A 27,679-nucleotide genomic window follows, 5' to 3' on the forward strand; every position below is an offset into this window, starting at 1 on the left:
AATTGCAGTTGTTTTCTATATAATCAGTAGCCAGAGAGTTGGTGCTATTACAGATACCCGACAAGGGAGCTTTTGTTTTAATCTTTTGATTCCAGAGTCAGGTTCTTTTTTATATCTGCTGTGGTGTACACAAAAGCAAGTTTGATTGGCAGGGAGTTTGCATCTTTTTTCTCCAATCTCTCTCTCTCTCTCTCTCTGTCTCTTTGTCTGTGTCATGTAAATTTGTATTGTCTTTTACCTCAAATTGCCTGAGAAGTTTGTCAGATGAATAGATCCACAACGGCCCCCTTCCTTCTATGGAATTGTGCGCTATACAACACGCACAACGGCCAGTTACAATTCAAACACAACTCGGCCCCAGCTAGCACAAGGCTGTATCTCTGCATGTGCAAATTGGATGGATACATGTTAATGGTCTTGGCCATTGTACCTCTTTTTGCTCGTCCGTGTCTCACTCTCTTTCTGCTTTTTTTTTTTTTTTTTTATATATTCACACTTTTTAATAAAGCAGAACATCTCGCCTCTGGACGTCACATCGGACGGACAGCTGTGCCGGTGGTCGAGGTGAAAATCAACCCCAGGACATGTCAAAGAGTGAGATTTCCAGTCCTAAAATTAGATGAGAAACCTGGGTGTCTGCGAAGGGAGATGGAGAGCGAGGAGGGAAGGAGCACAGAGGGGGGAAATAAAGTGTTAGAGAAGCACGTCCACCCCTGGCTAGTTACTGTAAATCAGGTCCCCGAATGACTAAGGGTTACACCTCAGGAAGTAGCTTCCTGGAGTCAAAAGTGCAATGGTGTTTATATAATAACACAGTTTCCCCCCAGTAACAGAGCGATGGGGCCTCTGCAGAGCCTTCAGTGCTCAGACGGCGGTATTTAAACAAGGGGACGGCAATGAGACGGTGTAAATTAACAATCACCTGGCTATTACAAACTTGCATCGATGCGCGCAAACACACACACACACACACACACACACACATACACACATAAAATAAGTCTCGCTTGTTGGCTCCATTAGGTCAATCAGAAATCAGGGGCATCCGACAACCGTGCAAAAAACGAAACAAAACAGGGATCCACTCATAAAATGCATTATCTACAGTAGTGTGGCTCTTGTGTCCGAGCAGCATGTTGCAGCAGGAATCTGTCAGAGCCAAATCGTAACATTTAACCAAAAGAGGCATAGTAATTAAAGAGTGTGTTATTTTACCTGAACAAGTTAATATTGTAATACCGTGGCCACTTTCTAATTTGGGATATACTTACATGTGTTAAGATATATTTGTGATATTTGCTATTCTGTCTTGTTGGCTTATCCGTGAATAGTAAAGCAGACAGACGGTCAGGCCACCTGTGCGGTTAAGATGATTTTCACATAATGTACTGCAAATGTTATTGTGATAAAAGGAAATCCACACACGGGGATTTTACCTCCGTTTCATCCCCGAGCCGCATGTTTCCTTACGGGACAGGATGTGTTGTGAGGGATCAAACTTAGTTCCCGTTACAGGTGGTTAAGATATAGCTTGCCATGCAAACAATGGTAAGCTATATCAATGGTAGCATTCCTCAGGGGAAGCAGCAGCCCTCGAGTATTTAGAGTGACAATAGGTCTGGCATGCTGCCCGTGTCAGTGTTAAATGGGGCAGCGGGAAAATATGGAGCCGAGAGTTGAAGATGAAGCTGGCAAACTACGTTATGGATTTTTTAAATTCTTTTTGCAAAAGGTAAAAAAAGAAAGAAAGAAAATCCAGACACCTACTGAAACCAATGATGTCAATTTCTCATGAACTTATCTTTACTCCCTAATGCTCCTTCAAGGACCGACATTGTATCATCATTCACCGTCCTAAGTAGAAGTAAATTGATGGATTATCATTTGAGTTTATTCAATGGCTCAAACCTTATGGAAGGAGAAAAGAACAGTCCTTGCCATTTAGGATAATGGTTAAAAATGTGTATGGGTGTTTAATGTCCCTGCAGTGTTTTCTCTGCCAGGGCCTCGCGGGGAGAGGAAGATGGCTGTTCTGGGTCACTGGGGTGGGGACGGCGAGAGCAGAGTCGATTAGCCAAACTCTTTTTTTTTTAACCACATCAGGCACAACCGGCAGGCAGGTCGGTCGGTCGGGTTTGGGAACACTCAGGCTTTCTGTTGTCTATTATTCCGCTCGATGATTGAGATAATGAGAAAGGCTTCTTTCTCCAAACACACGCACTCGCTTCTCCTTTAAATGTCTTGTTGTTCCACTCTGTCGTCTCCCGATGCCATTTGCATTTTCCTCTCTTTTTTGGGTGGGTCGTGCGGACGTGAAGGTCATTTATGAATGTGATGCTTTGAGTTTTCTGCATCGGTCCGTATGAATCTGTCTTTATCTGGTTTCCTATGCATCCTAATGAGAACCATGTCCTTACATTAAAATCCTACGGCCTATTTCATTAATACAGCTTCTTTAAATGAAGACATGTGGACTGGTGGACTCCTATTTCCTCTCACACTTAGGAAGGAAGCGATCAAACATGCCAACACAGATGCACAGTGAAACCTAACTGTAATTAAAATGTATTCCTGTTTAAGCCTTTGACCGGTTTTACTCCAAGTCCATCCATCTCCAAGTAATTTGGCCTCAGATGTCTCCGTGTGGATCCGTGGGGCTCATTGGGGGCTGTCCTGTCCTGTGCTGTCCAGAGAACACAAACCTCTTTACCGTAACAGCCAACATGGTAAAGCCGAGTTAACCACATTACAACAGAGCTAATCGGTTAAATACATTTAGACAAACTCTGACACAGATCTTGTGTCCAGACTACATATGCTCAAGGATTTAAATACAAGGTACTTTAAGGTTAAGTGGTGCAGGGCTCGCCCCTCCCCATCTAGTACCCCCCACAATGCTGTATTCTCCATTTGCTTTTGGATTAAGCCAAATAAGGAGATTTAAAGAGATAAAAGTAAAGGGCACTTAAATCTGCTAACACACTTATGGTATTGTGCAGTCTGGTACATTTCAAAACTTTTCTCCAAGCTCACTCAAAGCCGCAGAAGACATGTAACCACAGTGTGGTTTTAGTGTTTATTAACTTGTTTATCACAGTTACCAAGAGTAAATGCAAGCGGATTTATCATTGCAGATGAAGGAAGCGGGTGAAAAAAGCAATGTTTTTTTCAGGATCCAAAAGGGGCAACACCATTTGGAGCTTTTGCTCAGAGTTAGATTCCCTTAAATTGTAATTATATAGACAACTGACTGCATACGTTTTACCCATTCTGCCCAATTAAGAGCGTTTACTTCATTCACCTACTGCATTTGGAGCGAAAGGGGAGTTCTCCACGCCGGTAGGAGGGAAGCCAAACGCGTGTGAAAATACAGAGCCGGTCGAAATTCAACAAAGTTTCCCTCCAACAATCACTGATGATACAGATTGAGTGGGGTCGGGTCGGGTTGAAAGTTCAGCAGAGGACAGGTGTTACAGTGGGAGTAAACCCAGGCCTACTAGATACAGATATCATCATGGTTGGAGGGGACCTTCACGTGACCCCCCGGTCCGCCATTGGGGACTACACAGATAGATGTCCTTATCTTTCCCTGCAGCTCCCCCGCAGCTAACTGACAGAACTGGGAACTGTCAATCACCACTGACATGTGATGTCTTACCCAGCCAGGAGATGGGACAGCACCAGACGAATCACTTCTAAATGACAAATCACTGTCGCGGTGGTGGTTTATCAACGTTTTGTCTCGGTGCTGAGATACGTCTATCACTGATTGAGGATAAATATGTGTTTGGTCGGGGGGGGATATTTGTGAGTTTTGTGCGATAGCGGAGTTTTGAATTCCTCCACAAAAGGGAACTTTAAAGCAGGAGTCTGCTGACACAAAACACTGAAGGTACGGAGCTACTGTATGATGTGCTAAAAAGTTCAAATAGACAATTTCTCCAAAACAGGTGGCACAAATGAGAAGGAAGATTCACTTCAGCTAAGTGGTGATAATTGAGTGCTGATCTCTGGTCCTCCCTTTCCCTCGGTAACTGACAGCCTCGGCGACCTCCTATTTCTTTCCCTTTCACGTCCCAGCCGCTTCCCTATAAGGCGAGCTGTAATGATACACATTGTAAAGTCTGTGTAAGCACTACCTTCAGACACTAAAAGTGACCCTCAAGAGCGTAATGGGGCGATATTCCCCCTGGCATTGTGAAAAGGTGAAAGAAAAAACAATTTATAACTCTTTGTACCTCAACTTAAGAACTCCCATCACTGGTTTATTTGCGGTGAATGAGGAAGCTTGTAATTTCCTGTTTTTCCTCAAGGAAAATAGGTGTATTTAAGAGGGTGAATTGTAGGTTCAGCTTGAGGTGCAGGGTTTTTATTTTCACAACTCTTGGGTACATGCTTTAGTGTTTGTTTAGAACTTGTAATTAAAGCTGATGAAAACATATAATGTCAGTATAGACACCTACATGTGACCTACAGAGGTCAACGTAGCTGTATTGTTGTTTGTCATGTGAAGGCTTTACACTCTTATTGTTAAGTAAGCACATTCCTCCATGTCAGACCTTTACTGTTGAACACAAACTATCACAACTCACCACACAGTGGCTTGTTAGTCTTTCAAACGCTGTCCTGCTACTACAAATACTCGGATTATAAATGCATATTAATTTACTTTTATTTCTGGAATATTTACTAAAATATGGAAGCCGGTTGTTTCGGCATTAATAATTATTCATTTTGTTTCAATAAAAGTATATATCTGAGACATATTTAAGAAAATGTACACATTCAATTGCAGCCGATGGACTGTGAGCTACATGGTGGGTAGCAAACTTTAGAAGGATTGGAAGACAGATTTACATATTAAAAAATGGAAACACCTGCTTTTCTGGACATGCTTGCAGAATACTGTGGAATTGCACAATATATTTTGCAGGTAATCTGTGAAAAATATTCAGAACGCTCCAACACCGAAGCCTTGGCTCGGGTGCTTCTGCTTGCCGTATTCTCCCTACAGCGGCATTAGTCAACCCCAATAATCTTTTATTAACTTGTAAAACTGGAAGTCATAACAGTGTTTTACACGTGGCCATTTTTATACTCAAAGGCTCCCACGTCTCCGGAGAAGTCTTAATTCTTGATAATGCCATCAAATTTCCCTCCTGTGCTCATTACGATTACAGTGCGAGTGAGAAAGCCAGGAGCTGTTGGTATTAGCCGGGCTGGGAAATTACAGCTGCTTTGTTCAAAAAGTTGCTTGGACTGGTAATCGGCCCAAGTATAAGACTATGGACCACGAGTAAAGTAAGAAGCCTCTGGAAGCCTCGTCCACATGTTTCTCTGGGAGACGGCGTAAAAAGAGACGAGAATCTGAGCGAGTTGGAAAGACTTTAGCTCCTCGTCATGAGCCGAGCCTCCCGCGTATTTATGTGAAAGATATTTATTCAATTTCTGAACTCTGGGGACGGCGGATGATAATCCGTTAAACGTCTGCACACACCTTCCCCGCTACTGGCACCTTATTAAAATATGTAGATTAATTTGCGACTGGTTCTGCATTCGATTAGAGCGGGTGGACGGGTGATCCGGATTCAGCTCGCATTTGTAATCTACTAAATTTAACAGCGAAGAGAGGCCTTGTCAATTAAATGGGATGAAATGATGGGGAAGAGTGAGATTCATCTTCATCGCTCCTTGTTTCACGCTCGAGTGGCCACAGAGTTATCATTTACAGGGCCGCGGATAATTGGCAGCAGTTTTTGGAGAGCACCTCCAATTCAGGATGAATTTGTATTCTTCAACCCGATAACGACTCGCTGCGCTTTGGCAAGGCGCAGCCGGGCTTTTGTCAATTACAGCGAGCGTCACGGGGAAAAATATCATGTCACTCCAGATGAGAGAAAAGCATTAAGAGCGGAGTGAGGTAAAATAAGATTTGATGGAGTTTAATGCTATTTATGTTATTCTGTTTGAAGGTGATTGATTCACCCATTTTTTTTGCCAGTCAGAGATTCTTTTTTTTTTGGGGGGGCTAATTTGACTTGCGACAGGAACGCTTCTTTGACAACCCGGCAAGACCAGTTAACACGGTGTAAATGCTATTTTCCTCCTTAGCACAACATCATTAGTGGGAGTTAATACTGAATGTGAAAAGGAAGAGACGAGAGGCCATGTCAGGTTTTCTTCTTCTTTGACCTCATGTTCCATGCCTTATTTGTGAGCCTGATTTTGAATTGAGAGAGATCTGTTAAACACATCGCAGCTCTAATTTTACGCATAATCTTTCTGCAGCCGCCGTCCCTTAACAACAATGTAAGGCCCGCTCTTCCGTCCATAGTCCGCATTAGCAGCTGGTCTTTCGATGCCAACCTTTGACTGAGCTAAATGAGACAACGGAACAATGATCTGACAATGAGGTTCCGGCACGGATGCCCCTTTGTCATCAAATATAATAACACGATTTGGGTTAATTAAATCTGAGCTAATGGGCAGTGATTGAGCCCCACTTCTCAAATCAAATTAGCTGTGTCTTCAGACAATGGCGGTGCCCTCCGCCTTGCGATACGCAGAGGTTGCGTGGGTCTCTAGAACGGGTTTGGATTGATCTGACCCGGAGGAAATGATCTCCTGCTCAGGCCGCAAATCAATACGGCAAACGGTACATCGCAACAGCGACCAGCACGAGACCGACGGCATTCCTCATGATTCACATTCTCTGTAAGTCTAAATTATTTCCCACTGTGTTGCTAACTTCATCTGGGTCACGCCTAACCATCTAACTCAAAGTTTTTTCTTTTTTTAAAGTTTTAAAGTCAACCTGTTGGGCTCTGTGACAGATACAGCCACGGGGTTCTCCTTCTCTTTGACCAGACCTCAGTAAAGACCTCAGGGCTCAGGAAAGACAGAGGTGAAACACGCACGCACACACACACACACAGACAGACGGACAGAATTGTCTTGACAGTGTCTAGTTTCACCTCCTCTCAGCACTTTTTTAACCCTCAGGCTGAATTTTGCAATCCCACTTTTCGCTCACTTTGACGGTCAGAAAAAGTTTCAGTTGAAAAAACTCCTACTCGCAACATTTTGTTGGTATGAGGGGGGGAAAAGACAAAATTGCACGTCCAAGCATTGAGGTGGAATAAGTAGGTGGTCCTCTCTCCAGCGTTGGGATGAGGTTTGGTATGTAGGTAGATTGGTCTGGACAGCAAAGGTAGTCTGGTGCTGAGTGAGCAAGCAGACAGCTAGACGGGATTAGAGGCCCGTCCTGACATTTGGCACAACACCCAACTGGGGGCAGAGTTAATTTAACAGTGAAGGGTCAGGAGTCATGGGCTTGACCCAACCACTGCTGGCATGCTGAGAGGGCTGTAAGACATGTCGAAGGACCACCATTCAGTCGGGGGGGGATAAAATACAGTACAGTATAATACAACCTATCAAATGCACAAATATCAGAAAAGAATTCCCCACAGTTGAAAACATGCACAGATGCAGTTAAGTAAAGTCAATCCCTTTTGTCTGTGAAGCTGGGTGTGTCTTGTGCAGAGGTTGAGTATTTGTGCATGTGTTTGCACATGCGGATCTGTGTATAAGTGTGTTTCACAGTTGGGTGTGTGATGAGTTCAGCGCGGGAGCGGCGGGGCCTCCTCGGTCCTTCAGTCAGCCACTTCCTCCTGCCTGACTGCTTTGCTCAGCCAGGCTGAAAGCTGCTCTGTTGTCAGGTTGGAGTGTGCTAATTAGGCTCCAGTTTAATTTTCCAGGATGCTCTACTGCCCTTTAAATGGCCATTTCAAATTCAAAGTGATGGTAATTGTAGCATGGCATGCTGATCTTGTAATCACCCTGGGATTTTATTTTTTGCTGGGTTTTTTACTATTTTCAATACCACGTTGGCGTTGTATTTTTTGCAGAGGTCTCGGCATGCACAGGCTCTGCTCCGTTGCCGGCGGCACACCTCACCAGGCTCTTTAGTGTGTGTCCAAAATACCAGGGACAGGCAGTGGCTCAATTTAACATCTTCTGATGAAAAGGAAAGGAGTCGTGATTAAAACCAAAAAGGTCACATGACGGGCAGCAAGCTTCAGAAAAGCACATATATCCCAATGACAGTTCTCCTGGGCTTTGTGTCGAGTGGCGCTGGAAATCTAACTACCGGAAGTCACTGGTGTACAAAATCCACTAGTCTGCAGGAGAAAAAAAAAATCAATGTTCAACTTAGTGTGTACAAACTAAGAGCAAAGGCATAAAATGGATAAATTACACTACTTGGAGAGTGCATTCAGGGTGATTAACCTCATGTTAAATTTTGTAATTTGGCTTACATCCCAGTCTTGATCGCCAATATTTAACAGGTTGATGAGGAGAGCAGCTGGAGTTATGAGACCACTGGAAAAGAACTTATTCCGATATTCTCCTAGAAGAGTAATTGGGGTTAATGAGTGTTACTGAATTAGAGGAAATCATTACATTTGGACAACAACCATGAACAATTTCCGAAGCAGACAGGACACACGAATAAAATTCAAGGCGATTCTGCATAATGTTACAACACACATTAGCCCCATTGTAAATGCTTCATGATGCTTAATGAGACGGTTTGCTTTTGAAATCACCTCGAACCTTTCAACGAGAGGCCCAACTTTCCGTATCTGTTTGGATCCAACAGATTTTATGTTCATAAGAACAAAATAATCAAAATCATTTTTTGCAAAATGAAACATGTAAGAACATATTCAATTTTGAATCTTAATTGATTCCAACGAGTGAAGTTCCTTTTCTTAAAAGTGGAAATACCCCTGCTTTTTTGAGGCTATTTACTCTTGTCCAAGGCTGGCTTTGCTTTGTCAGGTGAGGTTTTATTTCTTCTTGAAAGGGATTCCTTGAAGTGACTCGGGTGTCAGGTTTGTGACGCTTCCTCTTTTCAATTGTCTTTGCACTCGGAGGAGATGTGAGGACGGGCGGCTCCTCAGCCGTCACAATATTGATACTGTACGATGGCTGTCGAGGCACGAGCCCCTGCTTCTAATCTGCCCTGACAGACCATGCAGGACGTGAATGATAGCAGGTGTGACATAACAAATAAGAGAGAAATCAAATGAAGTGAATAAAGGGAAGAAAACAGAATTGAAATTGGAAAAAGTTTCGGGGGGAGTTTTTAGAGAAATGATAGGTAGGTGCAGAAGGGATGGAGGTCTATTGTTGATTCGGTCTTACACTTGTTGTTGTATTTTCATTTCTCTTTTCTCTGATCCAACATCTATTATCCTTTTCTCCTTCTATTTTGAGCTGGAGGAGGTGGCTGATGGGATGGTAGCCCGGGCCATTCATTGTGCCGGTGTCGGCAGTGGATTTATTTCCTCTTTAGTGGGCAAAGGGAGACAGCGGACAGGATGCTTAAGACGGTAGAACAAAGGCATCCAATAGACTTCTTCAAAGACACCTTGAAGACTCTGATTCATCAGTCAGACAAGGAGCCTGCGGGCAGGTGTCTGGCCACAATGGGTCACTCACACATACACACACCACCACTCACACACAATCACACACAAGCACACGGACAAAAAGACATAGGAAGAGAACACACATGCCAGCTATATCATCTCCTGGCTTTCATGAGCTCCTGTAAGATAGATGGGTGCTGGGTGGCACCTTTGTCCCAAAATGTGATAGTGCCATCAGCAAGAGGCTGTTTGTCAAGTGATGGATCTCAGTTAAATCAGAGCCAATAGCTTCACTTTGAGATGATGAAAAAAAGGTGATACAACACCTAAAATAGTAGCTGAACAATGTTTTCTTCTGCAAATGTAACAATAGCTGTGTTATACATGTAATATTAAAGGATAATAATAATAATACACATTTTTTGGTTGTTTTGTCCAATCCAACATGTGAAGCAATAGAGCGACAACAAGTGTTCAAATGACCCCGTTATTCAGTCAACAGAAAACTAACTTCTTTAATATTCTATAGATGATTTGTACTGTTGTTTGGACAAATTTGAAGTCACATTGGGATCTAAGAAACAATTTATAACAGAAATATTTGTAAAACTCGTTAATTAAGGAGGAGAAATTGCCATTTTCCAACTTACAGCAGACATTAAATCTACTTAAAATAGTAATTTAAATCTAAAAAAAAAAGCTTCACATTAGAGAAGCCACAATCAGAGAAAGGGGAGCATAAATATTTCGATATATCTTTTAAATAAATGGTGGGTTTTATCATGAACTTTGACTGTACCTTTGGTCAGCCATAGAACCATAGAAACTAACCAGATTTCCCTTTGTTGTCATGTTTGTTGTTTGGAATTGTGAAAGCTTAAAATGCGTTTGTTTGTACCTTGGAGCAGGTGGGTAAATACTGAAGCGATCAGGCGCTGTCAGAGTTTGACAGGACAATAAGAGGTTTGCTCGGTCATGTTGTGTGCATGCAGGGTTATCGGAGGGTGATGTAGAAGCGGGTGTGAGTGGCATTGTGAAAATGAGGAGCAAATGTTTGATCGGACACCATTTCAATTTAAAATCCAAGCATGCAGCTCTATTTTAAAAGGAGGTGTAGTTCACCTGTATCTATCTTATGGCTGTAGAATTAAACAAACCTTTTTTGTATTCATAGTTTTCACAAGCAATCAGAAAACCGGAAAATGGGAACGTTTACTGTTGAGGCATATGTTCGTATGATTTCTTTTTTAAATATGTTTTTATTCCGTTACAGTTGGACTAATCATCCACCTTTCGAGCTGAAATGAAGACACACTACAATCTACGCAGCTCCAGTAAAATTAAAGCCAAATCTTTTCCTGAGAAAATGATGTTGTTTTTCTCTTACTTTTTTGTCTCGTTGCCAATGTACGCCCTCTTGTCCCACAGGAAAGACTCTTGAAATTGTTCATTTACCAAGAGGCCGAAGTTGAAGGCCAGGACATTCTTTTTTTTCTGTCAGATTTGTAAAGATTATTCCCATCATGATCCTATTAGCCACAGGGAGAATGTGACTACTTAAGGTAGATTTATGGAAAAATAGTTATCCCCAAAAAAACATTGGACAGAGGATGAATCCGACCCCCCCTCCTCCTCCCCAGCAGAAATTCCCCCTGAAAATTCAATTCAAGAGGCTAATTTGTGTTCTCAAGGCCAACAAGTCTCAAAGTCATAATCCCAGACCACAAGTACCACTTCATGTTCCCAGCAGGCTACTTCCTGGAACTTTGAGATTGCTGAGGCAGAGCTGATTTGGCAGCGGATTAATCTGCCTCAGCACCTGCAGTCTGTGTAACCAGTCGCTGCCCGGCCCCGAAGACACTGGAGACATCAACAACAAAAAGCCATCACATTCCCTTTAAATTTATTAATGAAATTCAACATATTTGAGTATTGTGTAAATATTGGCCAACAATATCTATTTGTCAACATACACTTTTGGGGGGTGAACTACTGCACATGTCACAGTCTAATCCACACGTCACTGTTCATTGATGATTTGTTAACAAACGGACTCATTCTTGGGGCACTCATCCTAATGAGTGAGGCTTACCTCCCCCCCCTTGTCCTTGCAGAGTTTATTCTCCTCAGGTCAGAACCGCAACTCAAGGCCCCCATGGCTGGCGCCATATGTGAGCCGAGCAGGGGGGGCGGTACAGTGGAAGCCTGCTGGTCATGCCACTGAGCTCAGGTAGGTTGCCCGAGCCGGATCCCCCCTACCCGGGCACCCAGGGGAGAGGAGGTGTTAAAACCTGAAGGGCCTTTGCCTGGTCCCCCTGAGCATGCAACCATCTGCTCCCCGCCCACGCCCAGCTGGCCACCTTTGATCCCACCAAATTTGAGCTAAAACGAGGATGATGACTGAGGGCTTCCAGTTTGCTCGGGAGTAGTGAGGGTGGGGGGAGAAAAGGGGGGGGAGGAAGAGCCGAGGTTCACGGACATGAGGTCGAGAGAAGTTTCGTGGAAGAGAGTGGATGTTCTCTAAAATGAGATTCACAGCCATGTCACCACTGACAGTTTGTTGTGAACGTGCATCCGGGTGTGTGGGAGACCGCATGGAATCTGTCCTTGGCTCGTCTGTGAGCATAAGTATTAATGTGTTTAACATGACATTGCACGTGATACAATGAGGAAATTACAGGTAGATCGTCCATTGATATATGAAAATATATGGAATCGAACCATTAATCTTCCGTAATGGCTACAGCGACCATGGCGATGTAATTCTATCGCATATCTCTAATTATAACATGTCTCTCATGTGACCGAGGTTCAATTAAAATTGACATAAAAATGGTCAGAATTACTCTCTTACACAAAAACGTATGGATCGAAGCCAAATGGCTAATATTCCCCGTGATTAAAAGAGGATTTTGAACTGAATGACCGATTCTGTGATGAATCAGTGAGGAGCACACAATCAGCATTTTGCTCCTGCAACCCAAGACCTAATTGATTCCACGGGAAATATCATGTGAATAATTAACCGCATTGATTAAACAGTGAGATAATATTTAATTAAGGTGGCTCATTAGAATTTCTTGTGCCCCACTATTAATGGCTCATTAACGCAATTAATTAATTAAGCACCCTCTAACTACCAGAAAGGAATTCAATACATAATGAGCACATGTTTTTGAAGAAGTTAATGAGGTAATCCCCGCTCTCACAAAGTATTGTCTAATGGAAACTACAGTGCAAATTGCTCAAGTTATTGTCAAGGATGTAGCCGGAATATTTGGAGCTCTTGATATGGAAAGGGGATCCGTGTGTGTCATGTACAGTGCGAGATTAGATATGTCTAGAAAGCAGTTTTTCCACTCATGTTCAGCTGCTCCTAAACCTTCAAGGAAGCGTGGTGTGACCTCCTTGTATTTCCATTAGAGATGTGTTTACGTTTGACAAAGGCGCTAATCCACCGAAACAAAACGGGATCCAACAACCTTGGAAAGCTCTGTTACAAGTTACAAATGAAAATCCCAAATTTGCCTTCTCGGTAGCAAAAAAAAAAAGCAAACAGGGTCTGCGGCATTGCACATATCTATTTCGCAATCCCTGACTCCTGATATATATTCTACAGAGGGAAGAAGTCCAGGTGGAGAAGTGACAGCTGAAGCAGCCCTGTGTGTGATCAGAGGTGAGCTCCCCCGGTGCGATGCCTCACCCCCGTAGCGTGAGCGATCCTCAGACGTGATCTGCCGGGCTAACCGGCTTGCATAAATAAAATTGGTTATCTCCCCATCCCTTTGCCTCCCTGTCCGCACATCGGCTGAATTTAATCACGCAGGGGGGCCGATGGGATGGAGCCGTTTTTTCTGCCGGAATAATCAGAGGGCTTCCATGTGTCCTGGTCATATGTATTAATCCTGCCTTCCTATGGCTGGCCTTATCAGCTCCCAAAGCCCAGCTCTCATGGGATCTGAGCTGCTGTCTCAGCGCCCTCTAATCTGCCTTGAGAAATTGTTAACAGGATGTAAATGCGTCCAGGGATGATATATGGCTTCTTGTATAACATATGTTATTGTTACATGTTTTGCATGCAGGGTCTGAGATTATGCACACAGAGAATGGAAGAGATGGTATTGATTGATGGAATAACAAATGTCGAATATCGTTTTAGATGCAAATGGTCACACAGGGTTATGGGACAAATCTGTTTTTTTTTTTTGCTGCTTGTGGATATGGATAAAATAGTGCAGGGATTGGTGGATTTATCTCAGGCAGCTATTTTAGTTGAATGGGATGTACATGGTGCGGGGGAGAGAGGATGGATTCCACCACGGAGATTGTTTTACTGTACAAACGGTGTATCAGTGTGGTCTGATGGGAATTAGGATTTCACGAGCTGACCGGGTTTAAAAACCTCCGGAGGAACGATGCGAGTCATGTTTCGTTTTTTAAGACATCTGAAGGTGTCATTTGCAATTAGTGTTTGAGACACTGAGCGAGCACAGGACGTGTGCTTTGTTTTCATGTCACCAATTCAGCAACGTATTCGCCGCTTCTTTACTGTTTTGGAGCTTTCGTGTCAAGAATCCTCCTCTGCCATTTCCAGTCAGAACCTGGTTTGAGTTCTAGTCAACCTCAACTAACATTCTGACGTATTCCTATTTTGATCTACAGTGTTTCATCTTTATTTTGTCAGCCCAAATTGGTGCATCACTGATATGCATCGGCAATGTTCGCACAGAGCTGTCAAGAATTGCATTTTTTAAAACATCAATAAAGTGTGCGGTATATGCTGTCAACTGTATGCGGCATAGCATATCTTATACATACATCATACATCCGGGTTTCCAAACAAAGCTCAAATAAGAATCACTGTGCCTCCGCTGTGAAACAGAAAAAGGATCCATTACTCTACTTCCTCCAATCATGAATGTCGTCAGTTTTGTTGTCCTTTACTTTTCTTTGTTTTGCGCTGTTCAGAACGGAGGGGGGTCTTTGTAGTCACTTCCTGTCAAGGTTGGTTAGGACTCAGCATCAGTTGCGATGGACAGGGAGCTGTGTGATTTTTTTTTTTTGTGCTACAGTAATTAGGCCGATCCCCCCTCCACACACCCCCCCCTCCGATTTTTCTTTCTCTGTCCTGCAAATGCAATACGTAGCTTCTCAAAGTACTGTCTCCCATGATTAAAGACAGCTCATTATCATCGGCTAGTGTGTCTGATTCAAGCCCCCACAGAGCAACGCGTGCAACCCAGAGAGGATCTGCCTTTTTCAGATCTCAAGACCCACCCACTCAAGAATAAGAGGCTAAAATATCGTCTTTTCTGAATATTAACCGTGAATCACATTTTAATTATTGCCAGTGACGGGTATTCTTTCTAGTGGAAGACTACAACAAATGTATTTGTCAAATAATATTTGCTGTTAATTAATGTCGCCGCTAACGATTTTGTTATTTATCTTACTAATGCGACGACCATTTGGATTCAGGTCAATCCTTTAGTTTTGGTAAAAAGAAGCCTACCGATGTGAAATTTACGATGTGAGGCAGGAAATCAACAAATCGGCTGAAACAGTTTATAGATTATCAATACAGTTGCTGATTACCTTTAAGTTAACTGACAGTAAACGTACACTTAAATACTGTCGTTTTGTCATCATAAGAACTTAAAAACATAACATGTTTAACATTCCCAGCATACAAGCCCATCTGGAGACCCTGACAGCATCCCAGGACATCAAACCTGAGGGACATGACGTAGGAGATTGGCAGGACGGAGGACTCTTAAAAAGATGGCCCACCCAAAGGGCCTCCACGGAGACAAACTATAATTATCAAAAATCCAATGTTGGGCCTGTCTGCATGGTGGCAACCTTTAATGGAAATGTTACAAATGAGGCCCTCAAACAATGAATAATTTTTTGACCACTCGGTGTCTCTCAGCATGACGGTGCCAAAACGTGGACATCTTCCAAGCTGGGGACTGATTAGTCCAAGGATGAGACTCGGCTGGAGGATGGACATCGCGGCGCTTCCCTGGAGAATAAATTTGCACCTGGTCCACCCGGAGCAACGGCCCCCGCGCCTTCGCGCCGCACCCCCGCCTTAATTAAAAAACACGGCTAATTTGCACACACTACTTTGCTTCTGAATTGGAATCCACTTCACCACTGGAGTCTGTTAATTTGCACAGGAAACTACCGACCGAGCGGGGGTGGGACTGTGATGTGGCTTGACGGCGGGCTGGACAAAGAGCGGACACAGTGGAAACATCCAAGCTGCGGGGGGGCACGGGGGGCCGTGCTCGCTTCCCCTCCTATCTCGGTTCCACGCGGGGTTCAGGGAGGGAAAGACTAACTTTGATTCAACATACCAGAGGAATAATCCTAACCGCTTGGTAGTGCGGGATAATCTCCATAAAGTGAAATCACACAAGGGCGGACGGTGGAATGGTAATCCCGAAACGTCTTTCCTGACAGGTGACCGGATTGATGATTCCACAAGAAAATGCGTACTGCGGGAAAAGGCGGATGAATTATGACAGTTTTCATATTAAGCAGACTTATCTGCGGCAAAGAGCATTAAAAGTGCCAAGTACATCGACCGATACTATCACAAATTGACCTGCCAATCAACTCGCCTTGGCTTTAGAGGTGCAGATAAGGTATTTAAGGTCACTGACAGCAGCTTCCACCGTCTGTTGGCCTTCTTCTTTACTATTATCACAACCATGTTACGAGGAAGCGCTTTGGTCGCTCTTGCGACATGAAAAAGATCGCGGATAATTCACCCAGGGCTCAAAAAAGGGGAGGCTATTTCACAGCTAAGATGTTACAACCCTGACTGAAACAACCCTTTAATACTCCCCCACGTCTGCGAAGGCTTGGTAGCGATGGGGTCGCGGATGGGGGGGGGGACTTCCCGAGGCTTATGAGGTAATCTCATTGATATTTATTCGTCTAATGACGACTAAGAATGTAAACTGATGGCTACATTCATTCCAAGATGACCCCAATGAGTCTTTCATATTAAAGTAATGAATTGTACATAAAAGGAGCTCCAAATATTCAAGTCAGACATAGAATAAGCTCTAATGCAGAGCAATCCCAGCAAGGTATTAAAGTTGGCAAATGGTAGATAATACCACAAGATTCAAACATGTATGTCCAACAATGATCCCGTAAGGACAGAATTAAAGCTCCTGGCAAATTGGATGTAACTAAGACTTAAATAAAGACTCTGATGTTCCAGGCTGAAATTTATACTGCCGTCGCCCATGTTCCTTATTTGAAAACTCTCACACGGAATTTGGATACGGACTGAAAACAAATTCCCTCTTCAAATAGCCTAATGTGCGTGTGCGATAATTACATATTTTCACACCAAAACTGCGGCCCGAGCTGCTTGTGAGAGAGAGGGGAGGAAGAGGGAGGCGAGACAGAGAGCTGGAGACAGAAAGTTGAGCACGGGGCGAGTGTTACTTTTTGGGGGGAGATCACTCCTCACGTTGAGCTTGAGCTGTCGTACCTGTCGCTGCGGCGCTGACAGACGCTTTGTTTGGACGGGGGGGTCAAGCAAAGAGCAGGGGAAGTAAAAGAATGCTAAGGACACTCAAAGTTAGTGATAGCGAGAGGGGTTTGGGCAGCAGAGGTGACATCGTGATTTATTGACTCCTCCGGGGGTCATCTTGACCAGAGTTTGAGGTCCACGGGTAATGGGAATTGGTGTGCCTTTATCCTCACGTTACACAAACTGTGCAGCATGGGGCTTGATGAAACTCACATTTTTGTTATCCGTTAAGATTTTGTCTGAATTGGCTTATATATATATATATATATATATATATATATATATATATATATATATATATATATATATATATATACTTTATGACTTATATATATATATACTGTATATTAATCACAGAAAGGGATTCAAAGCAGTTTAAAAAATGTCCATCTTTGTCTTAAGTAATTAATTAAGCATTAAGTAATACATTTAACTGTTGATTTCCTTGTTTTTTTACATTCGAGATAACTACAATTTGAAATGCAGCCAAATACACCAAAGTTTAGGTGTTAACCAGAAAGCGAGCTACTAATGAGTCTGTGTCTATATTTTTGTAGGTCCATCAGTCGCCATTTCACACAGTGTCGTTACACAGCTTTTATCATCAGATGACACGATTCCATCGGAAATCATTGCGCTAAGCAACTATGTATGAGTGCATCACATGACCTAACCTTCTTACATAAAGTTACTCTTTTTACACAACACACTTCAGTCTTAGCTATTGCCTAAAATGTTTAAACCGGCTTTATGGCAAATGAGTAAACAGTGGACTGAATTGATAACGTCGCCTTCAGAAAGGTTACAAAGCAGCATTCTCCCTCCGCTCCGCTCCGCTTCAGCTGTTGTTTTTGTCTTGTTTACTCAACATTCACCGGCGTCCGTGTTGTCATCACCTCTGAAATGACTAAGCTCCGAGTATAAAGCTCTAATGAGAAAACACACAAAAGGCGCTCATTTGGCATCGCGGCATCACACACGGATACAGTATGAACCTAAATCCCCCCAGCTAACCAAACATGTAGCTTTCCATGTGGCCCGTTGTTGTCGGCCGTTTGGCCCGCGTGGCCATGGGGCAGCTGTTGACACCGTTACCATTGCATTTCCTGTTAAGCCTACCAGCTGCCTCTTTCTATTCTCCACGGCCCCCCTGGAAGGGTGGGTGACACAAGTGTTACCAGCCGTCTCGACGACAGACAGCTCCTTTCTGCCTCTGGCTGTTACTGTATCGCCAGGCTTTCCCCCCTACAAAGAAAACCAGAGAGCGTGGAGACCACAATGGCCTCGCGACGCACCTCACCAAGCCCTCTCTTATTAACACACACCCTGCGTGCAGAAGCTTCAACCTACAACTAGAGAGGGGCGTGCAGAGAGGTCGACTTTGTGCCCAATGTGCACAATGACAACATGGCTGCAGATGTGCGCACGTCCGCATTAAGGCTGACCGCAATTGAGATGCAGCTGAATACACAGAGGTTTGGGTAACGTAAGATGTTAACCAAAAAGGAGGCTGTTAATGAGCAGGAGGATCACATGGCGTGATTGAGTTACAAAAAACAACATTCACAACCAGTTTCCCAAAAATGGGTTGGAAGAAAATAGATTTATTGTTTGAAACAGGGCTAAAAATACCCTCGTTTATAATATTGTAGTCGTAGACGGCTGGTATCACACGAGGGATGTACACATGGTTGTGCATATGTATTAGGGTCACTGGAACCTCAAATACTGAGCGTGAGAAAGAGTGAAGACTATTCAAGTAAATAGTCTATATGCAGAAGGGCATCGGTGAGCCTATAGGCTCTCAAAGTCAGCCATAACGATGATAGGGGAGGGTTTCTTTTTCATAGCACGCAATCAATAATAACATCTGACCATTTTGATGGGACGGGGGGCTTTTGGGAGCAGACTTTGAAAAAGTTGTCGCCGTTATTGTCGCCGGCAGTTTTCTCCTGTGGATGCAGGTGGAGGAGGGAGGAGGGGGACGGAGGGTGGTGGGGAGGGGGTTGCTGAGAAGGTGCCACATGATTAAAGCTGCGGTCGCAGATAGCAGGATCGGTGGGCTATGGGAGGAGATAAGAGGCGAGTAAGCACGTTTAAAGTGTGCTGTGATCAGCCGTTGCGCGAGGGAAAGCAATGACAGGTGTACTGCAGATAGGCTTGCTGCGAGGAAAACAAGAATGGGTGACTCCTCCAAAGCCCCGCCGCTAAAATTAGAATATTTTAGAAGACATGAACAATGGACTGTTAGATCACAGGATTAAGGATTCAAAAAAGTATTTTTGTTCCAACTGATAATGACCCTCTCGGCCTGCGCATATTATTAATTCAGTCAGTGGGGAAAACGTGGCTTTAACAAAATGAAGGAGCGATCCTGTCTTGCTCAGGAATGACGAAAGTGAGACCGGGAAAACATCGGGGGAGGACAAGGCCAGCCCTGAGGAAGAGGAGGCGCAGACGAGGGTGTTTATTTCCCACTTTGCAGGCCTGCCGCGTCAGCACATCGTGCCCCCGAGACAATGTCTCAAACATGAAGCGAGAGCGACGTCTGAACCGTCTACAGCATTCGATAAATACCACAAACATCTCCGCGAAACAAATTGTTCATAAGCTACCTGTTTAATTTTTCAGATCTCCTTGAACCATATTTTTCCTTATTAGTTTGGAGACGTTGGCTTGGCTTGAGTGGATGGATGATGCTGTCGGGGGGCCCGGGCATTATGGCGGCTCTGTGTGAGTGATTTCTACCAAGGAAAGCCTATTAGGCCTGACAGGGGGATGATGATATTAGGCCATCATCATTCAGGAGACAACGCCCCCACCAACCCCACTACACCCTCATCCATCAGACAACCCAAAACACCCAGCCACGCTCCCTCCTTCCCTTGCTCCGCCCTGACTCCCTCACCCACTTACTCTCCCTTTTTACTCCTTCCCTTGGCCTGCCTCCTGTTTCCTTCCTTTCCGAGGGACTTGCTCTCGCAATGCTCTCCTCCCTTTCGGTCTCATCCCATCGTTCCTTATTTTATTTGTTTTCTATCATTTTGTCATCGCATTCCCTTTCTTCCCTCTCCTCCGTCTCCCCCCCTCACTCTCTCTGATGGCAAACACAAAGACAAATTCTGCCCTTTTCTTAGCCCATGAAACATTTAACATTTCATTCCAGCGCTTGGCAGACGCAAATAAGGAATGACCTAATAAATCTTACTTATTGTCTACTCCTGAGTGCAATCCTGGGCTACACATGAGATCCTCGTCCCCTGGCCTGCATCCATTGTCTTCTCGGCCTTCCCTGTCCTTCCTCAGGACTCATGGTCCCACAATAGTCAGCGAGTGTCAAAGGGGATTTCTAATAGTGCACATGTGAGGCCGCCGGAGTTCTGCTGTGATGTTACTTGGATGCAACTGCAGTTGAAGTATGTGTGTGCTATTAAAAAAGTGTAAACACAGTTCAACCAACGGACTATAATTAAAACACAGGAGCACAACATGCAGATCAATCAAGTACATGCATAACTTTACAGTGGTCTTATAAACAGTTGAAATCCAACTGCCTTCAAATCCAACTCTTACCTCCCGTCTTAACTGCTACAGAGATGTAATATCCTTAGAAATCCCTCCTAACTCAGTTGCGTGGCATACATACGTGTTTCTTTGCTGCATAGAGAGCAACACTGGCCATTTTCTGTTCCCACAGGATTAGAAACCCAACAACAAACAGACCGAACTATTTAGTAATCTATTAGACCCGCAAGTCTGACTCTCTGCGCCCTCGGCCTTTTGTTGGAGTATGAACCCGAGTCGTCCCTGCTGACCTTAGCTTTGGACCAGGGTGCCTGTAGCTGTGACCCCATGGACCCCGAGGCCTGCAGGGGTCGAAGGAGTTCTATTGATGAGTAAAGCTTGGCTGGACCTTTGCTCTAAGCTTGTTTCGAATGGTGATCGGTGCAGCCAGCGGCCGCCTGTTGCCCTTGACAATGGAGGGTTTATGGGCCATCAGTCAAACAGTGTCAACAAGCCATTGCTCTCAGTGTCCATTGTCGACCTTTTCTGTTTTAATTTTGTTTAAAGCCTTGATCAAACATGCCATTGTCTCATGTTTGAATGATCACTGCTAAGTTCAGAAAAAAAGAAGGGTATCTATACCTTCTGGGTAGTATAGCGTACAGATACATGGACACATTTAGAAGAAGAAGAAAAAAAACACTGAATTCATCCTCCCCAAGATACAACAAGAGGAACTGAGCTCTCTATGTTCATTTCATTGAAAGGCTCATTATGCATAACTCACGCATACATTTTAAGAGCTGATGATTCTGAAACATTCAGCTGTACCGGTCCCTCTGGAGGATGTTGGCAATGAAGGGTCCACCACTCTTCTCCCAGGAGGACGTTGCACATCTTCAAACAGCATTCATGGTTGTCTGCTTTCCATCGTGTCCTCTTTGAATACTGTCGAAGCGTCTATTGTGACATGACAGGGTTTGCTATGCAGATGCAGGTCAGGTGCTTTTTGAGAAGCCCCGCCCACAGATTATTTCTTTGTGTCAGTCATCCTCGGAAAATAGCTGCTAGGTAAAGATACAACTCCAGGCATCAGTCAATGGGGTTCCTGATGTCTTCATGTATTCTAAATGTCCCTCAGGCCATCACAAGGGGACACCAAACTTCAAAACCTATATCAACATTGAAGACACAAAAAAATCATTTGAATTGTGAAATTGTTATTACATTTCAGTTGTCGAGTTGTAGTGAGAAACAAATACATTCTACATTTGCCTTATCTACAATATTTGAACACACAAACCAATTAAATATTTTTCATATAAATAAAACATAACAAAATTGAAGCAGGTTGGATATTTCTGTTTATCCGGGATGTATTGTTTACTTTATGCTGATCTACCTAGTTGAAGACAAGTGGTATTGTAATAACCGTGATGTGATTGTAACCATGGTTTTGCATTGCCACATGCACTGTAGTCTTCTCCCAGATTCCCACCATCTTTGGTCCCATCCTCAAAATAGATTGGGGATTACCTCAAATGTGAATATGGCAATGTGATCAAAATGAGAAAGGCAGACTACGTAGCCAGGCAGTGGCTTTAAAGGTTTTATGCAAAACATGATATCTCTCCCTGCCTTTCCATTAACTGGCCGTATTGAATTACTTAATATGGTATAGACATTTTGCCATGAAGCAATTAAGGGATTACTCTAATATAAATCACACTGGCTGTTTCTGTTTTCGGCACACCCATTCTGGTCAGGGCTCCAGCTGAGAATGTCGACTACTTGTGAGACATGCAGGAGGGGAGGCAAAAAAAAAAAGAATATTCTGAGGATTTTTAGTTAGTCGTCTATTAGCACATTCATGTTGTATCATTTCCAGACAGAGTGACAACAGAATTTGGCCACTGCAAACAACTTAATTTGATCAGCTTTATGTAAAACAGTCATTTGGGAGATGGGGGGGGGGGGGGCGGGGGTTGTGAGAAGATTAATTGTTCATGTTTACAGTGGAATTTGGACTGTGTGTTCAGCCCGATAATCCAGCCAGGGACCAAACACAGGAGAAATAACAAATTAATAACAGCGGTAGCCTTCGCTTATCACTGAGCGCTGCTTGTTTAGCGTGTGAGGAATCCAGACGTCTGCCGGTCCTAAACATAAACGGGTACAATGTAACGTGTTTATTTAAGAGCAGCCATGGTTACTACAGCACTTTTCAAAAGTCAGCAATTTTGTTATTTATCTCCCTGTTTGCTTCAATGGCGTCATTGGTTCGCTAAGAATGCTGCTGAGGGGGTTTCTGTGGCAGACAGAATCCTTCCTCGGCCTTGAGTCCCACAGAAGGCCGGTGCGTTCGCATGTTCTCTGCCGTCGCACGGCGAGGAAGTCCGGCTGTCGTGTGGTAGTCGGCTCTGCCTTTAGTCGGAGGACGTAATTGTCCAATGTTGTGTGGGAAGCAAACGCAGCTCGCCGAGCATTAAACCAACAAACAATTACCATCAGCAACTCCTGCCGTGACCCCTTCACCCCACGTTCCATCAATACAGGGAAAGAAAAGTAGTGTTAATTGAGCTTCTTCAACTACTTTGTTTCTGAGTGCAGTGTTTTGGGGTTTTGTGTTCTGCATTTCTTCTCTTTTTTGGTGGTCTGCTCTTGCAGATCTTTTCAGATATTGAAACAAAGAGTGAAAAGGATTTTTTCTTTTTTGCATGCACGCACACACATACACACACCAAACGTATTTAAATGATTGTACCTTGACCCTTTATTGAATATCTGCGTGAGTGTTGGTGTGCTCGTGTCACAGGCAGAAGATGGTGTCAGCCCTTAACCGACCCCCACCTCTTTCACTTCTCCTAATGCCCCTTTTACCTCCCCATTTTCTCCAGCCTATTCAGACCCTGTCACTCACTGCTATGAATTCCATTTATCCTAAAGGGTGGTATCCATTCACCTGAAAGAATGGAAAAATACACACGAATAGTCAGCGGCCATTTGTGGAACATGTAACTTTAAACGTGATGTTTATCTTGGCTTATTTTTTTTTTCTTTTTCCAAGCGCTGAAAATCCAAAACCAACACCCTATGAATGTATTGTCAGCCTTCTCACTATTTCCTTCCCAAACAGTGAAACTAAAATGCGAGCATAAGGTCACATTTTAAGCACGAGCAGAGAGAAATGAGGAGTCAGCAGAGATGGCTGGAAGAGAAATGCGCGTCTGGGTGTGAATGTGCTGAATGAATGAATGCAGGTCGTGATTTATCGGCACCGGAGAGCAGCTCCCCGCCTTTCCTGCTGAGTCTTGATGGCTGCAGCCTTTATGTAAAACAAACCCAGCCTTTTCATTCTGCTGCTCCCATCGCACCACTTTGCAGCGGTCTAGGAAGCAAGGATCCGCGCTTCCCAGAGCAGCCCGACAGCCACAAACTGACCGCGCGTTGCTGTTTTATTGAGGCGTGAGCTGGAAATCTGCTCCACGTGAGAGACAGTTATTGCAAAGTGAAGAGCAGCTCGGGTTGTGGAGAAGGCAGGAAGTCGTGATTAAAAACGAAGGGGTGGTTCGCCGTTAGCTGACTACGCGAATATTTAGCAGGTATCCATCACTGATTGTGATTCTGGCAACACATAATACTTTCCCTGCAGCTTAACATTTGTAAAGTTGAGTTTTTGTGAGGTGTAATTGGTGGCTGCTGAAATCTTAATGGTTACCTCACAGCACCCCGCAGCCGCTGTTATATATCGTTTTAAATATACATTCTGTGCCGATCAATCTTTCCCTTCAGAAACTTGAGCAAGTCTGCTCACTCGAGCTGATGGGGCAGTGTGTGCAGAAGCCAGCGCCTTGCAACCCACCACTTAAACCTAAAGGGCTTCAGAGTTTGCACTGAAAATGACCCCTTTCAGTTTAATTACTGAGAATCTCATTGACCCGACATGTCCTTTTTTTGTCCAGCCAGGCGGGGGGGGGTGGCATCTGTGACCTGTTTGACAGGCGCTGGTGTGTGGAGGTGTCTGTGGTCCCTCCGCTGGCCAGCGGTGTTCCAGGGATTGACAAGTGACCGGGATAAAAGCACTCCGTCAACAAGCTGTTTAATATCCATTATTACCAAGTGGACAATGTGACCCGAGACAGGTAAACACATCTCCATTGATCCATTGATGGCAAGATAGAAATATTTTCTCTCGCCGCTCACCTCTATAAAGTGCCCTCTTTTCACAAAAGCAGGGAGCAAACAATACAGGGGGGAAAAGCAAAGAGGTATATAGGAGGGCTGACATTCTTCTCCATTGGTAAATAATGGCGTCGGCTAGCTGTCCTATCTATAACCTCTGAAACTGCTGTCTGCGAAGATAAAATGTTGGGCCTGTTTCTCCTAAGCCCCTCAGAAAAAAAGACGGCTGATGTGGTTTTATTTGTCTTTAATGTCACACTCAGTCTGCGCTCTCTAAAAAACAGTCTGGAGTAAACACTAATGACAAGAATGCTCTTGGACACTTCAAATTGGACGTAAAGCGCGGCGCTGAGGAGCCATTGCGCCCCGGTGGATCGCTAATCTGTTGAACCTCTGAAGTGGATAACACCTTGATGAAAAAAACCTCAGGAGCTCTTCACAATACAGATTGATGATGCGTGGGGAGACCTTGTGCCTGCTCACACACGGTCAAAAGGAAACCAAATTCTTTCTCTTCTCATTGTTTTTTCAATCCGTCTTGTAATTGAATTTGAAATGTTGCATCCGAGCCCTTTCTCCGTTGGAAAACATGAAATTGGATGCTTTCCTATTGTAATTATGCATTTCTATGCACTGTTGACACTCTTTCCTCCTCTGCCATTTTGTCACTGTGTGCTATTATGATTTCTCTCTTGTAAGCTGCGAATTAGATGCCTGCTTTTAAGTTCAAATGGAGGCGTATCCTTTTTCCGCAGACTCTTCATGCGAGCCCCTCCGTCAAAGAGAGAGATGGGGGGGATGGACACTTGGTATGCTGTTATTTTGTGAACCACTCCGCTTAGTGTGAAAGCAGAGGGCATCTCATCTCAGCAGGAAGTGGAGAGCTCTTCCCCTGTAATGATGAATAAATAGTACACATCCATTCAGCCCTGCAAGCCTCTGTGATGAAGGCCTCTCAAGCTAACCATTATAGTCTCGCTGATGTCAGGGAGTCAGTTGCGTTGAATGTTATATTTTGGTCTCGTTTTTGCAGTTTGATTACCCCCCCCCCCCCCCCATACACACCCACTATCTCATCTACTATCCCACGTCTGGCTTTCTGTCTCCACCGGACCTCTCTCTCTCTCTCTCTCTCCCGCTCTTTCTCTCTCTGGCTCCTCTACCATGTTTAATTTCAACCAGGCCCGCTGCTGATTTTCAGTCCTGTTCGGGTGGCATAAACAAGCACAGTGGGTAATTCACACTATATTAAAAACAGTTGGCGCACCAAAGAACTCTAATCAGCGGAGGCCTGCGTGAGCAAATTATCACTGCTAAATTAAAAACCTGAGCACGGGGCTAGATGGTCGTAATATTGCGGATCTCTAGAGCAACAATCACAACCTGGGTGCTTAGTTTTATTTATTTTATACCAGGCAGGCTATCAGGCGTCATCAGAATATCTTTATTACAGCGGACATATCACAGGTAATGCAGATTGCTATCTGTTGAGCCGCATGCATGAGCGCAAATATGGAGCAGTGTGATGGCTTTTGATTTTTGCAGAGCACTCATTTCATTTGTAAGATGCACAACAGCAACTCATGAATATTATGTGTTCAGATCACAATGGTCCGAGTCACTTCCGTGGTTGTTTTTCACCCAATTCACTGCGGCGACGTGCAACATTAAAACTCCATTACCAGGGGTCTCGTTTTAGCGCGTAATAGTGTTAATATTTCAAAAACACTCCTTTGTTCCCTCAGCTGTTGATTGTCATTCATCCAACGCGAAATAGCATCTTCATATTCCTTGCAAGCCCGACGTTGATGCGTATCACAACCTCTCGTCTGCCCCCCCCCCACACCTTTCACCGCACAGCTTAATGTGATGGCGGCAGGATTATTTCTTGTTTAAACTTATGGTATCACAAACGTGCAGAAACAGGACATTTGCATAAGCATCAAGAAACTCACGGGTTCGCGGGGTTTCGACGGCATCCAGTGTTCTGTGTTACACGGAAACTGCAAAAAAACACACAGTATTTGGGCTTCTACTAAATCTTTGTGTTTGTCTAATTCATATGAGGCAGCAGGGATTGTAAGCGTGTTTAGTTCTGGTCACAGTGGGCAAGGGTGGGGGGTTTTTAATGGGAAGACATTTTAATGCACCACAAGAACATGTTAGCGTTATACCTCTTTCAGCCGCGGCCCTCCTGAATTCAAGCCGATTATGGATAACAACCACATTACAGCGCGATACATCAAAGACCAAGCTTACTGCTCAGTGGGGAGCCACTCCGGCACGTTTCAAAAGTCTACCCATTCAAGAGCTCTGACTAGAAGCATGTTTTGCATTAAATGTGTCGCGCAGGCAAGTGCTGTCTGATCCGTCTGATTCTAGACCTCGGTGCGGCTGCCTTGTGCCGGTTTCATTAAAGCAAAAACAAAAAGATGAGGGAAAGTGCAAACACACCCGTTCCCTGTATTTAGGCAATGCACATACAAATGTTCATTAAATGTAGAACCAGTGTTCTTCGCTGCCATTCTATCTCTCACGCTTGGAGAAGGAGATTTTTTATTTTATTTTTGTATTTACTTCCAGTTCCAGAGAGACAAATCAACCTGCTGTGTATTCAAACCCCATTTCTTTGAACTTGATCCATTGGGCATCTTCCTTTTCCATAATCACACGTGCACAAGCATCTGGACATTTGCACATACATTCTGGTACAAGTTTAATTGAATCAGGTTCTTCTACACTAATTGCAAGGTTGTTGTGTTAATAAGCCGCCGTTTTTCGCACGCAGGTGTGAGGACGGTGGGCTCGGGTGTGTTTATATATTTGCATAGCTTCACACCTGTTAATGAATGGCGCTTGTTTTTCCAATGAATCTCCATGCTCCTCTAATAAGACTCAGGTTCCTCCCACGGTTACCCTAATGACTGTTATCACACCACCTTCACAGAGACCAGCTCAGGAGTTATAATAACCTGCGAAGTGTAGCACAGCTGTG

Source organism: Gasterosteus aculeatus, chromosome 15 (assembly GCF_964276395.1).
Source record: "Gasterosteus aculeatus chromosome 15, fGasAcu3.hap1.1, whole genome shotgun sequence".
NCBI classification, from domain to species: Eukaryota; Metazoa; Chordata; class Actinopteri; order Perciformes; family Gasterosteidae; genus Gasterosteus; species Gasterosteus aculeatus.